This window comes from Copadichromis virginalis, linkage group LG3 (genome assembly GCF_057382275.1).
Source record: "Copadichromis virginalis isolate Kocher_CV1m ecotype Utaka linkage group LG3, C_Virginalis_male_GT1.1, whole genome shotgun sequence".
Lineage (NCBI taxonomy): Eukaryota > Metazoa > Chordata > Actinopteri > Cichliformes > Cichlidae > Copadichromis > Copadichromis virginalis.
Genome location: NC_140620.1, coordinates 38,710,285 through 38,727,252, shown reverse-complemented (window position 1 = coordinate 38,727,252; position 16,968 = coordinate 38,710,285).

Genomic DNA, 16,968 nt, shown 5'->3' with positions numbered 1-16,968 from the left:
TGAGCACTAAAATAATGGAAGAAATCAGATATTATTTAACTGACAATCCGAAGATGCAGCACAACCTTTGATAACGTAGAATACATTCCAGAGACAGTAAGAGATTTAAGGTTGGGGTGTTTTTGATCTGAAAAAAGCATTTGACACAATTAACCATGAAATATCATAAAACTGACAGGTAACAGGCAACAAATGGTAAAGATGGGAGAGTAGAAATGAAAATGTTTTTACATTGTTTGTGGAGTCCCACAAGGGCTAGTGTTGGGACCAAAACTATTTCTTATGTATATAAATGATATTTGCAAAATGTCAGATTTTTTTTCTATTTGTTTTATTTGCTGATGACCAGTGTTGGGAAAGTTACCTTAAATTGGTAACTTAATTACATTACTAGTTACTTCTATCAAAAGTAACTCAGTTACTTCAAGTTACTCGTTACTTTAAAAGTAACTAGTTACTCAGGAAAGTAACTTTGGTTTTACTCAGAATTCTCTTGTTAACGTGTTGCTTCCGTAACTTGATAGCCAGCAAGCTTGTCTTCTAGCACTGTGCCACCTACCAATAGAAAGGAAAAAATCATGTGCATTGTCAGGTTTATATAGTGGATTGTCATTTATGCTTAGAAATATTTACTTATTTATGCTTAGAAGTGTATAGTTGATTGCATATTGAAAGAATGTCTCATCTTAAGAGGTCTGTAACAACTCTGTGTAGCATGAAGAGGGGAGTGCGTTCACTCCTCTTCAGAGTGTTCTGGCATAGATGACACACTTCCTAGGAGAGGTCGTACCTTCTCTTGCTGATATATGGTATAGCAAACATACGTATATCTGTTTGAGTGTAAGAGCCAGGAGTCTAGCGTTTCAGATGGACCGCTAGACTCCTGGCACCAGCTTTGGGGAGTCTTCACGGGGTCACATCTTGACCCCCCATACACACACACATACTACACGACACACAGACAAGGTATTCTTTGTCTGCATGTATACCTATATGAAATGTCATATGTTAATGAACTTGTGCATATTCATGTAACCACAATAAAAGGAGCGCTACAGGTAACCTGGCTGAGAGTCAAGATCAAGTGGGCGGAACGACATCTGGCTCCAGTCGGGTCTCCCTCGTGCACGAGCAATACAAAGAACTTTGCCTACTTGTGTCTTGCTTTGCTGTGTAGTAAATTGTCTCGTTCCAGCAGTGGCCCTGTGCTAGACAGACCCATCATGCATATTTCCACGAGAGAAATCCCACGCCTCGACCGTCGTTGACCGCCGCCATGATTTTAGCCTACGCCACAACGTCACGTGCGCTTTTTACATCCAACACAAAAACTGCAGTCGTGGTGCTTTTGATTGTACTCAGAACTCAGAAATTCTGCCTTCCGAGTAGGAAGATGTAGGCAACACCAGACTGCAGATGAGCTGCTTATAGGGCTGGACTGGGACAGAAAATCGGCCCAGGCATTTTGACTAGAGACCGGCCCACCATTATAGGAAAAATCATAAAGCCTTTGAATGAAAACAAACGCTGTTGTGACAGTGATGTTCACTGTTTTGATGGTATATATGCATCAATCTATCAATCATTTGTTGTAAGATTCAGATAATTATTTGTTAAAAGCTAGACATTTTAAATGAGAATAAGAAAGAAAAGTACTACTTTGTGCCCCCCTCTCCCTGTTAATGCCCCACCTGCCACCCTGGCAAAACTTTGCTAGACCCGCCCCTGCACAGTTACCAGCTGTCAGCTACATTTTTTTAAAAAAGGATCCTGGTGTTATTTGTCTCTCAGAAACAGTTTAGAACTTATGTCAGGGTTATATTGTTGATTGTCATTTATGCTTAGAGTTTTATAATCAATGTCATGTTGGTAGAGGTTTGATCCTTGGGAGTCTGCAAAGACTTTGTTTGCATTCCAGAGTGTTCTGGGATTCACACCTACATCCTGGGAGCATGGGAGAGGTCGTACCTTCTCTCATTGTTTTGTGGTAGGATAAACATATCTATGTCTGTTTTAGTCTAAGTGCCTTTTGTTTAGATGAACTGCTGGACTTCCAGACCAGCACGTCGTTTATGGGGTCACATTCTGACCCCCACACACACACACATACTTACACAACGCACAGGCAAGGTACTCTTTGTTTGTATGTATACGTCATATGTTAATGGACCTATGTATATTCCTGTAACCTCAATAAAAGAGCAGTGTTACGAGGGAGCAGACGAGAGCAACTGGGGTCAAGCGAAGGGACGGCGTTTGTCCAGTTGGTCTTCCTCGTATACGAGAAACATAAAGAACTTTGCCTGCTTGGTGTTCAATGCTTTTTGCTGTGTAGTAGAATTGTCTTGAACGTTCCAGCGAATAGGTTTATGCTACGAACCTATCAACTTCCCTTCAACTCATTCATGTCACCTAAAAGGTAAACCTGTTTCTCCATCACCTGTTCAGCTCTGATGATTCAGTAAGGACATCTCCTGGTTTCTTCATGTTTCCCTCTCACCAGATATCCAAACCGATATCATGACCAGCAGCTTTTACAGCTGTGGCTCCAGCAAAGATCAGCTGATACTAGAAATTGACATTGAATAAATTCTAACAACAGCTGATCAACCTTAAAAGTGATGCTGTTGTTTAACGCGACCTCCGCTGGTTTCCTCTTTCTGGCGCAAAGTGGGCAATAAACAAACAAGAGAGAAAAGCTGATCAGCTGATCATTGATCAGTTTCATGATTGAAGTAGAAACAGGAGAGAATGAGAGAAGAAGAGGCAGCTGTGCAGCAAATACACAGAATAACTCCAGCTTTGTGCCTTTTTCATTGTAGCTGAAGTCCAGGACAAACTGTGCTCCTTTTCAGCTCAATACGAAACGCGTAATATTTTCTCTGAATACGAGACGATTTTTTAGGGAACGGTTGGCAACTCTAATAATTAACCTTATGAACAAAATAAAGTTCAACATCAGTAACATCATAGCACCACCCAGCTGTATAGAAACCCCGTCATGCTAGCTAGCGCGTAGTACGAAAAAGTCAGCACAACGAAAATAAACTCCACCTAAACTTGGTTTATATCTGACCCAGATAGACTGCAGGTCATAACTTCTTACCTGAAGTTCAGTTCACCTGACACTCGGACGGGCGGCCGCCTCGAGTGTCTCCTCCTGCCTCCCCTTTCCCTCATCCACCTGCTGGCCTCCACCACTTGCTAATGTTACTGAATCTGTGGAAGCTCCGCGAGAGCCACCACACGAAGTAACAAATAACGAGCCTATCTAAATCCCAGTAACGATTAATGCGTTCCTAATTTTGGCATAATAACTAGTTACCGTGCTCGTTACCACAATAATAACGTAGTTACTGTAACGCGTTACTTAATAACGCGTTAGTCCCAACACTGCTGATGACACAAATATCTTGCACCTTAATCACTTTAGAAATGAACAAAAAAAATGGTTTGCTCCATCCGTTTTCTTCTTCTTTTCAGTAGCTGGGTCATGGGCACAGTAGCATAAACAGAGAAGCCCAGACCAACCTCTCCCTAGCCTTATCCTTCAGCTAATCTGGGGGAGCATGGAGGTATTCGCAGGCCACCTGAGAGATGCAATCTCTCCAGTGAGTCCTGGGTCTGCCCCGAGACCACCTTTCACCAGGAGGAGGCTCTGGGGCAGATGTAAATGTAGATGGCAATAACTGCTGGCGTAAATAAATTATTGCTAAATTGATATAAGACCAAATTCATGGTATCTGCTGAGCAGCACTCTTGTACTTGTGTCACAGCTGTCCCCTCAATTTTAATAGCACTTTGGTGTTCACACAGTGACATTAACTATTTAGTTACTATTAGTTACTCAGCTGTACCAATACACGCATCCAACAGACCACTTTTCACATGGACAAGGAGTGGAGTAGTTGGGTCTTCTCACACCTCTATTGTTTGGGAAGGAAACAATGGGGGTTTCCTTCCCAAAAATGGGAAGGAATTGTTTGGTGTCAAACACCCCAGCCCCAGGCCAGGTGTGGGTGGCCTGGGGCTGGGGTCGGCTAGTGATCTACAGTTGACTGCACTCCATGAGCGTCTGGCATGAGCGTCTGAAGGCAGGACAGTCCTGGTCCCCAAGGACCCCCAGGACATGTCCCATCCAACTACTGACCAATAACCTGCCACAGTACCACATGGAAGCTCCTGTCAGGCATCATAGCAGCGAAGATGAACAGGAATATGGCTGAATATATGAGCAGGGCACAAAAAAGAATTTGCAGGAATACCAGAGGAGCAAAACACCAGCTACTGGTAGACAGAGCAGTCACCCAAGACTGCAAGACCAGGCTCACCAACCTTCAAGAAAGCCTGTCACTCGATGCCCCACACCTGGATCCTGGAATGCTTAGAAGTACACAAGATTAACAGGACCCTAAGAGCCTTCGTCGGCACTCTATTTACAGTCTATTTACACCTGGGAGGAACACTGGTTTGAGTGAGGCGTCAAGGAGGCCATTTACGTGAAAAGGGAAGGGTGCAAGATACTAGCAGGCAGGGCATATATGGAACGTAAAACAGGGATGTTTCTGCATTAATGCGAATCAGTAAATACCAATATTAAGCTGCCATGTTGAAAATAAAATCAGAAAATTTTTAAATAATGCTACAACACAATTCTTGCCCAGTAGCCTTTTTATATCCAACACTGTTTCTTTTTATTATTTTTTTTATAGAGTTATCATTTGACAATGCACATATGCAGTAGTCATATTAATCATACTACATGTTATTATTATTATTTCATTTGATTTTTTCATTGTTGTTGTTCTTATTACTAGCACGGGTGCTGCACTGAACATAGTGTAACACTGACACAGGTATGAGGTAATATAACATCAAAAACAAGCAAAGGCAGATATCAAAAAGTTTAAAGCAACCATAACAGCAGCAAATGTAATGTGTGAAGTCTAGTTCACCTATCAGCAAAGGGAACTAGAGACCAAGATGCCAATGTATCAACAAATAGGATAGTTAGGTTAGTTAACTCAGCTCAGCTAAATTCACCAAAAAACTGTTGCAGCACAGTTCCTTTTAATTTACACTTCCTGAATCTCCTCTTTGAGTGTGGACAAATGTTGTCTCACACTGCAGCTAATCTCAACCACCACAAGGGCATGTGACTTAATTTTTCTATCCAATAGGAAGTGTAAATTGACAGTTCAAGCGAATCAGACCACAGGTTCAATCGGAAAATTGCTCAGGATAGGGAGGCAATCAGGTGAAGAGGTGGTAAATCAGAATTGCAAACATAAACCTCAAGCAGTTATGTTTGTATCTGGCAACAAATATCTGTAGGTTCTGTATTTTTTTGCGCTTTGTCTGCATCTTTTTTCTGTTATAAAGATAGCTGAGACTTGTTGGAGTCTCATTAAGCAATTTATGAAAAAAAGTAGAAAAAATATTGTTTTATTGAGGATTTTGTTACATTTTTGTACACAAAGGTGTCAAGATCATCAACGCAGTATGGATGACATGTATGAGTAAAAGACACCAGATTTCATAAATTTGACTCAAAAAGAGATTTCCTCCAGAAATCCATGCCACAAGCTATATCACAGCTAAAATGATCACCAAATCAAAAAAAAAAAAGTTGGAAAAAATGTACAAAAGGGTTAAAGCAGGGATACACTATCACCATTCACACAGAGAAGGTTTGTTTTGTACTCACAGAATAACCCCAGCAAACAGAGGAAAGAGTGCCCCATCCTCACGTCCAGCCCTGCACGCTGATCTGCGTCTAATCTCAAAGTGTTCGACTTTGCATTGATAATAAATGCATAAAACCAGTTTTTATTCAGCTCCTCCTTCTGTCACCTCTCTGTGCTTCTTTCCCTTATACACCAACCTTAAACAGCCCCTATAGCTTTCACCACAGAAGTTGTGTGACGTGTTCACATTTCCTGTCCACTGCAAGCATTTAAGCTTCTCTCCTGTTTTGTGTTCCTACCTTTCTCTGTGATAGAGAGGCGCTCTCTTAGTTAGGTGACACACTTTGCAGGTCATAGTTCTGAATACTTTGATTGTGATCCTGCTGGAATTTCCATCTTCTCAGCCCAGCTAGTGTTTTGTGTATTCATAATTATTCATGTTGTCATAGATGTAATCTACACAAAAAAATCTTTGCCACACTCTGCGTATCAGCATTATGAATCAACTCCGAGCCCTGTGCTGGATCCTATGTGAACAAATGTTAAACTTGCAGCCTTTTGCTTTTCTATTTTTTCTTCTTATCTTTCTGTAAAAGTGTTATCCAATCACCTTTTCACTGTTTGAGGGTGCTTAGGCCGTTGCCCTGCCTGCCTTGTCAGACGTTCAACCTTATTTTTATGTCTTTCATTGTCTTTATAATCTGTCTGTGATGTCAGCTATCAGGGCTAAAGCATATTATCTGGGAGGCTGTGCACACTGAGCTTCATTTATGTTACATCTTTGTAATGTTAGTTGAACTTTTTCAACAAAAAAAACAACAAAAACTTTATTAATTTCACTCACAGTAGAACCTTCATCCAAACTAAAATTAAAATCTAGTCTTTGTGGTGTTAGATCAGCAGCATCTCCATCACTTTCCTCCTGTGTGAGCATGGCCTCTGCTGTTTTACAGCTTTGTTCATTGTACAGCAGTTTAAAAGTAGAGACATTTCATAACAGCCAGGCTCAGTCGACATCTCACTGTGATCTTGTTTTTGTGAACTGGTGCACAATTGATAACTGAACAACGTTGACTGTGCGTGTGAGTCCAGCAGACAGGTTGGAGTCACACTGATGTCATCATTACCGGTGTAAGAACCATTTCTGTAACACCAGCCAATAAGATAAATGAGTGTTATGAGTGGCATTATTGCTATTATTCCATTATGGGTAAAAAACAAGCAAACCCAAAAACCAAGATATCTGGTAACCTGAAGACGTCAGACTCAAACAAACCACAGGCGGAATTTCCTGTTTTCTAGGTTACCTACTAGTAGGTAAAAATAAGCCTGTCAGCAAACAGACTGTGGCAAACATTAGTCTTTCAGACAAAATTAGTCATAGACTGCTCAGAAGAACAAATATTTTATTCTGTAATGTTATGTTTTCAGTGTGACCTTTTAATGCCTAAATTGCTTCTTGAATAAAATATAATCACTGTATTCCTTTGTAGGTCCGAATTTATTGGAATTCTATTTCACGATTTTAAGTTTTACATCCACTATAAACTATACTAAATTACGGTGGCCCCTAGAGACAAAGCACGTACAAACTCCAAAACACTTGCAAACTAAAAAACACATGCAAACTCCAAAACACGTACAAACTCCAAAACACTTGCAAACTAAAAAACACATGCAAACTCCAAAACACGTACAAACTCCAAAACACTTGCAAAATCCAAAACACTTGCAAACTCCAAAACACATGCAAACTAAAAAACACATGCAAACTCCAAAACACGTACAAACTCCAAAACACTTGCAAACTAAAAAACACTTGCAAAATCCAAAACACTTGCAAACTAAAAAACACTTGCAAACTCCAAAACACTTGCAAACTAAAAAACACTTGCAAAATCCAAAACACTTGCAAACTCAAAAACACATGCAAAGTCCAAAACACATGCAAACTCCAAAACACGTACAAACTCCAAAACACTTGCAAACTCAAAAACACTTGCAAATTCCAAAACACAACGGAAGTGCTCCAGGACGCTAGGGGCAGTGTTGAGCTTTTGTTACCTAGTAACTACACAAGCCAGGAAGTGCCAATGACCGGATTTGGGGTTTGCAGCCTTAAAGGCCGCATTTTAAGGCCGATTACGTCACAGCGACAAGAGAAGGCTTTCCCAATTCAAAGGCTGCTCGAAATGCGGCCCTCAAATGCGTCCTTAATTTCCCTGAATTTTAAGGATGGGTCGGTGTAGCCTTCATGGCCCAACATATCCCAGACTTCATAGTGTGGTGGTGGTGTGGATAATTTTGCCGAAAAAAAACGGTGGAAGCGGAGCGGAGGAAGAGTAAACTTTCAGAAGTAATTACTGAATATTATGTCACTTATTTATGCGCAAATATTTTTTTAATGAAGAACATTAAACCATTATTGTTGGCCACATGTCGGGAAAGTTATGTGACATTAGCGATGTCTGTACTTTCAGAATTAACTTGGTTTTAAAGCCTTTACTTTAAAAAAATAGATATATAGTCGACCTTAATCTTACAGAGATTGTGATGATTTTGTGGATAATTAAAGTCAGTCATATATCCACAAACACAACAAGCTGAAGTCAGTGATGCTGCTCGGTTTGCAGTCCTGAATATCACGGCACAAGCAGGATTCACTGCACTGTTAATGTTAGCTATTTTACATTGCTGCCTCTGTTCGGTGGTGTCGAGCCAAACGGACTTTAACGTGTGTTTGAACGAGCTGACGGTTCACTCATTAAGCTGAAAGAAAGATGCTTTAATCACAGGAGTCACACATAGGGCTGAACGATATATCGCATTTGCGATAATATCGCGACATGATCAAGTGCAATTTTCTAACCGCAAAGGCTGCGATTATACTCTAGACATGTCCAAATTCATGGGCTGCATCCTCCTGAGGCCGCATTTGTAGACCGATTACGTCACAGCGACGCGCCGAGGGCTGTCCAAATTCGTAGACTCCTCCAAATGCAGCCGACAAATGCGTCCTCCTTTTCCCCGAATTTGAAGGATGGGTCGGGTGTGTCCTTCGTGGCCTACCATATCCCAGAATTCATAGCGCGGCCCAGCCAAACTACTAAGTTTTAAAATTACTCTTACTAATCTTTCTGGGTCACAAAATAAACTTTTAACATATTTTCAGGCGAGAAAGTAGCTGTGTAAACATCAAATATCTGCTCAGTTTATCAAGATATCCCATATTTGCAAAAGTGCTTCGACGTTTTCAGAGACGTCTTCTACCCACCAGCTCGATAGCTAGCCGGGAGCTCGAGGGTTACTGATGCCGCCGAGAACGGCACAACTCCCGGCACATCATGTTCAGATCACCGCGGACTTTCGCTGCTCGGGTTAAACGTAATATATAATTCACTTAGACAACCTAAAAATGTTATTGTTTGGCTTTTTTCAGTGTTTTGTTTGTTCGTGAGTAAATCGGTTTGGCTGAGATTAAAGTTATTAGATTAGATAAAATAAAACTTTATTAATCCCCCGGGTGGGTTCCTCCTTGGTTTTCACACAGCTGACTAAACGTCAAACAGAAAACTGATTAAACAGAAGTGTGAGACGGTCGAGAGTTTACTCCAGTGTCTGGTTATATTTTAGATAGCAAGGAGCAGACGGCTGAGTTTATTAAACTCCACCGAGACAGCGGTGACGCAGATCAGAAGGCTAGACCATCCAATTTCACAGCCTTTAAATTTTAAAGGCGTGTTTGTGTGTGTGTTTATACAATTGCTATTATGTTTGCACTTTATGTGTAATGTTACTGACTGCAGAGATCAGTAAGATGTGTGTATTTTTTATTTATTCGTTTTATTTATTTAATATTATTTTTTAATTGAATGACTGTCTAGTAGTTCACAGATGTCGAAAAACTGAGTGTGGTAAAGCCACTGATTTTTTTTTATGTATATTTCTGCAATCTGCACATTGTACTGACTTTCATTTTAATGTTTACACCAGGGTTCCTTGTCAGCACTTTATGCTCAGATGTTTGTAAGCTAAAAATAAACTATTGTGTATGTTCAAATATACTGTTGTGATTGAAGAAGTTAAATAAAAATGTCAGTCATCAATTCATGCATCACCTCATGTTATCATAACAGAGGTCTGTCTTCCAGGAAAGAACAGTTTAAAATTAATGTAATATAGTATTGGCCATACTATATGATGTATTGCTTGTCTTTGTTTAATAATACAGAAGACAAAGACCTTAAAAAATAATCGCATATCGCATCGCAATCGCAATATTGGGGCAAAAAATCGCAATTAGATTATTTTCCATAATCGTTCAGCCCTAGTCACACATGTGTCCACTGCACCATCTGGGAACTCTTCTTGTTTCGTAATAACACAAACACTAAATCCTCCTTCTTTTGTGCTGTTTTGTAGCAGTGTATACACCTGAGACTTTCACCTGTCTGTCTGTCCTGCACTCGCTCTCTTTTTCTTTCTCTCTGATTGTGGAATAAAAGTATGAACATGTGTTTATAAGTTACACTTATGTTTGAATCCTGCAGCTTATCACACATTTGATTTCCATGTGTGACAACTGCAAGTGTCCAGAGTGAGGACAGACTGAGGGACCCACTGCTGCACATCATCTGTGAGGCTTTGCACCCCTGATGATCCACCAGGACAAACTCAACAGTGTGTGAGGAAGAGGAGGAGGAAGAGCCAGCAGCAGCTGACAGATGGAGAGAATAGACAGACTGTTCCCTGTTTGTGAAGGACTGCTAGGAAAGTTTAACATAACTAATTGTCTGTCCTGAATCAGTCTTATTAGGTAATGTTCAAATAATTTGATCATTCCAGTGTTTTCAGTGTGGGAGAAAGTACTCAGGGCCTTCAAGTTACACACTATGAAAGGAAGCAACAAGTTCAATGTTCAGAAAAATAAAGTTTGTATCAGCAGCAGAATGGAGCTAAAAATAAATGTTTGTTTCAGTTCTATGAAGCTTTGAGTATTTTGGATTAGTAGTGTTTGTTGCATCATATTGCTGTAATTGTTTATATGCTTTATATATTCTGAGGTAAGTTGATCTATAGTGTTACATCATATTCTATAAGGATGTTATGTGTTTGTATACTTTCTGCCCAGTTTGGCAGCCAGGTATCCCAGAATGCACTTCAACAATCAGGGATTTTCCAGGCTCTAAATCTAATCTGTTTTAATTTTATTAACAAAATTGTCCATTTCCTGTTGTTTCTGTCCATTTGATAAACAAATAATTACCTCGTGCTTGAAATAAAAGGTCACATACAACTAGCATTCTTACTGCAAAGTTTGTAGTTTGTACGTGTTTTGGAGTTTGCATGTGTTTTTTAGTTTGCAAGTGTTTTGGAGTTTGCAAGTGTTTTGGAGTTTGTACGTGTTTTGGAGTTTGCATGTGTTTTTTAGTTTGCAAGTGTTTTGGAATTTGCAAGTGTTTTGGAGTTTGCATGTGCTTTGGAGTTTGCAAGTGTTTTGGAGTTTGTACGTGCTTTGTCTCTAGGGGCCACCGTACATGCTGCCAACAGTGGGATACAAGTGGTGGAGAAAAAGAGGATTAAGATCCAAGGGGGAGTCATACCCCGTGCATATGGAATGTGTAACGACATGGAGAGATTGTCTCGATATGACAGGGCTAAAGCATATACTACATCAGTTAGAGCAGTGGTTCTTAAGGTACCGAACCCCACCAGTTTCTTCTGTGGAACCAGCTTCCAGTTTGGATTCAGGAGACAGACACTATCTCTACTTTTAAGATTAGGCTTAAAACTTTCCTTTTTGCTAAAGCATATAGTTAGGGCTGGACCAGGTGACCCTGAATCCTCCCTTAGTTATGCTGCAATAGACGAAGGCTGCTGGGGGATTCCCATGATGCATTGAGTTTTTCCTTTACAGTCACCTTTCTCGCTCACTATGTGTTAATAGACCTCTCTGCATTGAATCATATCTGTTATTAACCTCTGTCTCTCTTCCACAGCATGTCTTTATCCTGTCTTCCTTCTCTCACCCCAACCGGTCGCAGCAGATGGCCGCCCCTCCCTGAGCCTGGTTCTGCCGGAGGTTTCTTCCTGTTAAAAGGGAGTTTTTCCTTCCCACTGTTGCCAAAGTGCTTGCTCATAGGGGGTCATATGATTGTTGGGTTTTTCTCTGTATCTATGAAGCGCCTTGAGGCGACTTATGTTGTGATTTGGCGCTATATAAATAAAATTGAATTGAATATGCGCATTCACTGAACCCTCTTTAGTGAAAAATAAAATATGATTTTTTTTTCAAATTCAAGACATAGATATGTTTTTTTACTGGTGCACAAAATTATCCGTGCATGTCACGGCGGAGGCTCTGCCGAACCCCTGAGACCAACTCACCGAACCCCTAGGGTTTGATCGAACGCAGGTTAAGAACCACTGAGTTCGAGTATGTCACAGGATTTTCACCTCAAGATACAAACAAGTATCTGTTTTTTAGTAAGGTGAATCACTTTGCAAAAGGAGACGTTAATTCAAGCTTGTAGAAACCTTCATCAGACTCTGACACTGCAGAGATCTTCAGCTCCCCTCGGGGATCATTTTGAATAAGTTTGTCATTGTGATAGAAAAACACATTGGAAAGTATTTTTTGTGTTGTGTGTTGTGTCTATCTGTTTTCACCCCCGTGTCCTGCATACTTAAATATCACAGTGATAATGATTGCTACTACTCCAGTATGTCAGATCATATAAACATGTGGTATGTACATGTTTATATGATCTTACTTTTGCTTAATAAGTTCAAATAAGTTATGTGCTAAATATTAAACTTTTTTCTGAAACCACAGGCTTAATTTCCTCTTTTCTTGGTTGTCTAGCCAGAAATCATGAAGTCAGTCATGTAGATAAAAATAAGCGTGTGGGAGAATAGACGTAACCAACAAAGGCCTTTCACACAAATAAGAGTTGCAGGCTTCTCCGACGTTATTCTGCGTTGTCATCTTTGCAGTTTGAGCTTTTGTTATTTCTTTGCAGGTGTGAATTTATTGGAATTTAATGCAGTGTTTCACATCCATTAAAATATACAACATTTTCCATTTGCAAAGTGATTTATTCAAAGACACAAATACGGGTCATAAACAGCCTGCACGGTGCTCAGCAGCTCTGCTTTCAGATCTGAAGATGTTGAGTTTGACTGTACACTGTGTGTTTAGACACATGATGGCAGTGCTGCAGAGTAAAAAGGCAGAACGAAGGCTGCAAACACACAAAATTCAGTTATTTGACCATTCAGTTTTTTTCAAACACTTTCGTGAACTGAATTATTGCTGAGAAAATGAGACCAAAAAACCCCACTAATAGCAGTAAGCGGCTGTGAAGAGCTGGACATGTCAAAATTCAAAGGATGTGCACTTCTTCCTCTTCCTCATCAGCACCTGGGTTTAAATCTGGGACTCTCCACCATTTGACCCTAGAACTGAAGAAGCTTATTGGATGAGAGGTGAAACGTCTTCAAGCAACTTAAAGAAGTCCAGACGCTTTTCTTTACAAGCTCCTTAGACAACTATTATAAAGGTGCATTTCCATTCCTACCCTGCTGGAATGGAAATACAACACTCAAAAACACAGCAGCAGGAGACAGAGAGGTTCCCACAAAGAGTCCTTACACTTGATTTTCCCCAACACAGTAATACTGCTTGTCTTTCGGCCCTGGAGTTTGCTTTCCCTTAAAAATTTCAAACATGTTGTCACACCACCACTGATAATAAAACCTCTAAAGTTCCCTCTTGGTCCTGTATCTTAGTTTAAAGATTTCTCCAGCTCCTCTGCATCGACTACATTTTAATAAAACATATTCAGTTGGTTCCTTCCCTGAACACTTTTCACACAGCCGTGCATAACACTTTCCACCTACAAGCTACAAAGTGAGTTTAATCCTGTGTGACCTTTTCTTAATTTTCTTAATGTGATTCATTCCCTTCTTTTTCTCCTTGTTGTCTTCACTTGTGCCACTTTTCCTTGAATTCTGGATGTGTCTTCCTTTTGCCCCTTTTACCCTTGTGTCCCACCTATGTTGCCATTTCTTTTTAAAATTGTAATTCTGTTAGTACTTTTAATTCCAGTAATGTATCCAGTACATGTCACTTTCTGACATCTCTGTAGGGATTCAATCATTTATATGTAGAATCAGGATTTCAGGCACAACAGTGTGTGTAAATCTAGCAAAATCTAAGGATGCGTAGCAGGATGATGTGACAATAAGCTTTATCTGTTCATGTGCAGTGAAATCAACGGCTCTCCCATGCCTTATTTGACAGAAAATTGAGCATTTACTTGATATGTATGATTATTTGATGATCAAGAAACTGTATACTTGAATAAATCATGCAACAGTTTAGTTTAAAAAAAAAAAGTTTAGCAAAATTAATTTTACTACAACACTGATGACTTTCCTTTGGCTCTAGCTAGTAAAGTTGTTTTTTTGTTTTTTGTTTTAATTAAATGGACAGAAATAAAAGAAAACATACTATTACCTATTACAAAACATAGTAATCATACTCAGTCAGAGCCCTTTGAATAAAGCTTACTCAACAGCTCTGAGTGATGGTGGACTCCGACCCAGTGACGAGGCGTCACTGTCTAGAGGCTGGTGCAGTGTGGAGGTGGAGGTGGGGAACTGGGGCAGCCAGGTATCCCAGAATGCACTTCAACAATCAGGGATTTTCCAGGCTCTAAATCTAATCTGTTTTAATTTTATTAACAAAATTGTCCATTTCCTGTTGTTTCTGTCCATTTGATAAACAAATAATTACCTCGTGCTTGAAATAAAAGGTCACATACAACTAGCATTCTTACTGCAAAACATATTTGAAATGTACTAACTTTGCATGAAAATTCTCAGGAGTTTAGTGTAAGATAATGTGATTAGTTTGCAGTACTGTGCTAATTACCCTAAGTATGTTGGGGGTCACTGTTAGGTTACATGAAGTGCATCAGACATCAGATTAAATTAAAGTTGTTGATGCTGATCAGATTCAGACACTGACTTCCACCTTTACATTTTCCAGGGGTTAGAGGTCAGCCAAGACAAGTCACGTAACATCTGTTAGCTTGTTTAATCCAGTTAGCTAAATCCACAAAAAGCATCAGCTGATCACAGCCTGTACACAGAAAAATCTACTGGAGCTCACAACAGAAATTATTGTGACTCATTTCTAAGTGATTCTTTCCACCACACGGCGCCACTGCAACCAATCTGAGTCCCACTTTAACCCCTGACTCATTTTTCTGTTTAGATGTGGAGCCAAAGTCACCCATCTACAATGCAGGCAACATCAAGCTAGTTATTATTATTCCCTTTATTCTCTTGTTTTCTACAAAGCTGACGTTCAAACCAAATACATTCATTAGTAAGAATTTAACTTGAAATAATGACTGATATCCCCAGTATTAATATAATTGTATCATGGCATTAATATGACAAGAGGTCAAGAAAGCTTGGCATAAATAAAGAAATAATTAAAAAAAAATTTAAGCCAATATAAATGTCCTACAAAGAGTTACTTTTACTTTAATACTTTAAGTAGATTTCAGAGCCTGTACGTTTTCACTTTTACCAGAGGTTTTTTGTTTTTTTGTTAAAGTATGTGTACTTCTACTTGTATGGGACTAATGTATGTACTTTTGCCACCTGTGGTGAACAGACTTTCAGAGCTTGGCAAGTTGGAGCTACATTATCTTCTGTTTAGCACCACAGAGGAATTTACTGGGGAAGCACATCCTTTGCAGAGATTATTAATAATAATAATATTGCTATATTACATTTTAAAATATTTTAAGGCAGTAGTAAGATTTTTGTAACTGTGTGTTTATTGAGTTTTAAACTTTACACTGACACCAAGATTAAACAAAACAAAACCAACATAGCAGAACAAAACAAAACAGACAAAACAAAACAAACAGACTGGCAACCCGGCTCATGAATACAGGGAAATCAATGGAAAATCCAGACATTTTGATTATGAGATACGATTAGCAATACATATATGTGTATTGCAGTGATCTGCTTGCATTATACCAGGGCCCGTGAGAAAATAGCAGAAATATCCAAACCGACATAAATAATAAATGGGTCCCATATTTTATGAAACCTTTTGTCCCTACTATGTAGCCTGCATGTTAGCCATTGAGTCTTAGATGGGGCCGTGTCCGTGATCTAGTTCAAGAGGACACATTTCCTTGCACAGAATGTTAACAGTTCATAGAGCTGCTTTCCAAACTTCCCCCTGATTTTGTCGTTTGCCACTCCAAGTAGCATACACAGTGGATTGCATTCAGTGTCAGTGGTGAAGATCTTATCCAATTCACACTTTATGAGAAACCAGAATTATTGTATTTTCCGGCAGGACCATAGACAGTGCGTGAGGTTGCCCACCTCTATTTTACATTTAGGGCACAGCGGAGAAAGGTCTGAATTGTATTTATGGCATTGAGAAGGTGATATGTGAGCTCTGTGTAGGATTTTAATTTGGATTGCCTTAACTTTATTACAGACGCTCAGAGATTTAGCATTCTCCCATACCTCGTTACTGATCTCTATATGTAATTCCTTTTCCCAAGTGCTCTTCAAATAGGTTGTGTCAGTGACCCCAAATTCTGTTAACAGGCCATAACAAATTTTTATAGAAGTTCTAAGATTTGGCTGAAATATCTGCTTTTCACATTTAGAGACGGTTTGATTAGTGAGTATTGTTGTAGCCCTCTGTATATGGTCCCTCACTTGTAAATATCTAAAGAAGTCATGCCTATGAATGTTGTATTTATCGATTAGCTGGTAAAAGCACATAAGGTTAGACCCGTCCATTAAGTCAGAAAAGGTAGAAATACCATTCGCAGCCCAATTCCGAAAGCTGGGGTCAGTGGTCCCAGGCAAAAAAAGAGGATAATCGGATAAGGGAGTGAAAAGAGATGTTAAGTGAGACCTTCCTTCTAGTTTTTGAGCCATTCGCCTTTAACAGTAGATAATGTGAGTGGGTTGCTACAGAACGTTGTTAAGGTCTTAAGTTTCCCCACAAAAAGCAAACTTTGCAAACGGAAGTTAGACATAGAGCTCTCAATATCCAACCAGACAGGAGTATACCCAGTCGGCAGCTATACGCATATGGGTGCTCAGCTGATACTTCCTTATATCTGGGAAATCAAGGCCCCCTTTTGAGGATGGAAGACATAACGTGGATATTTTAAGACGAGGTTTCCTCCCTGCTCAAACAAAGGAGCTAAACCAGCCATTTAGA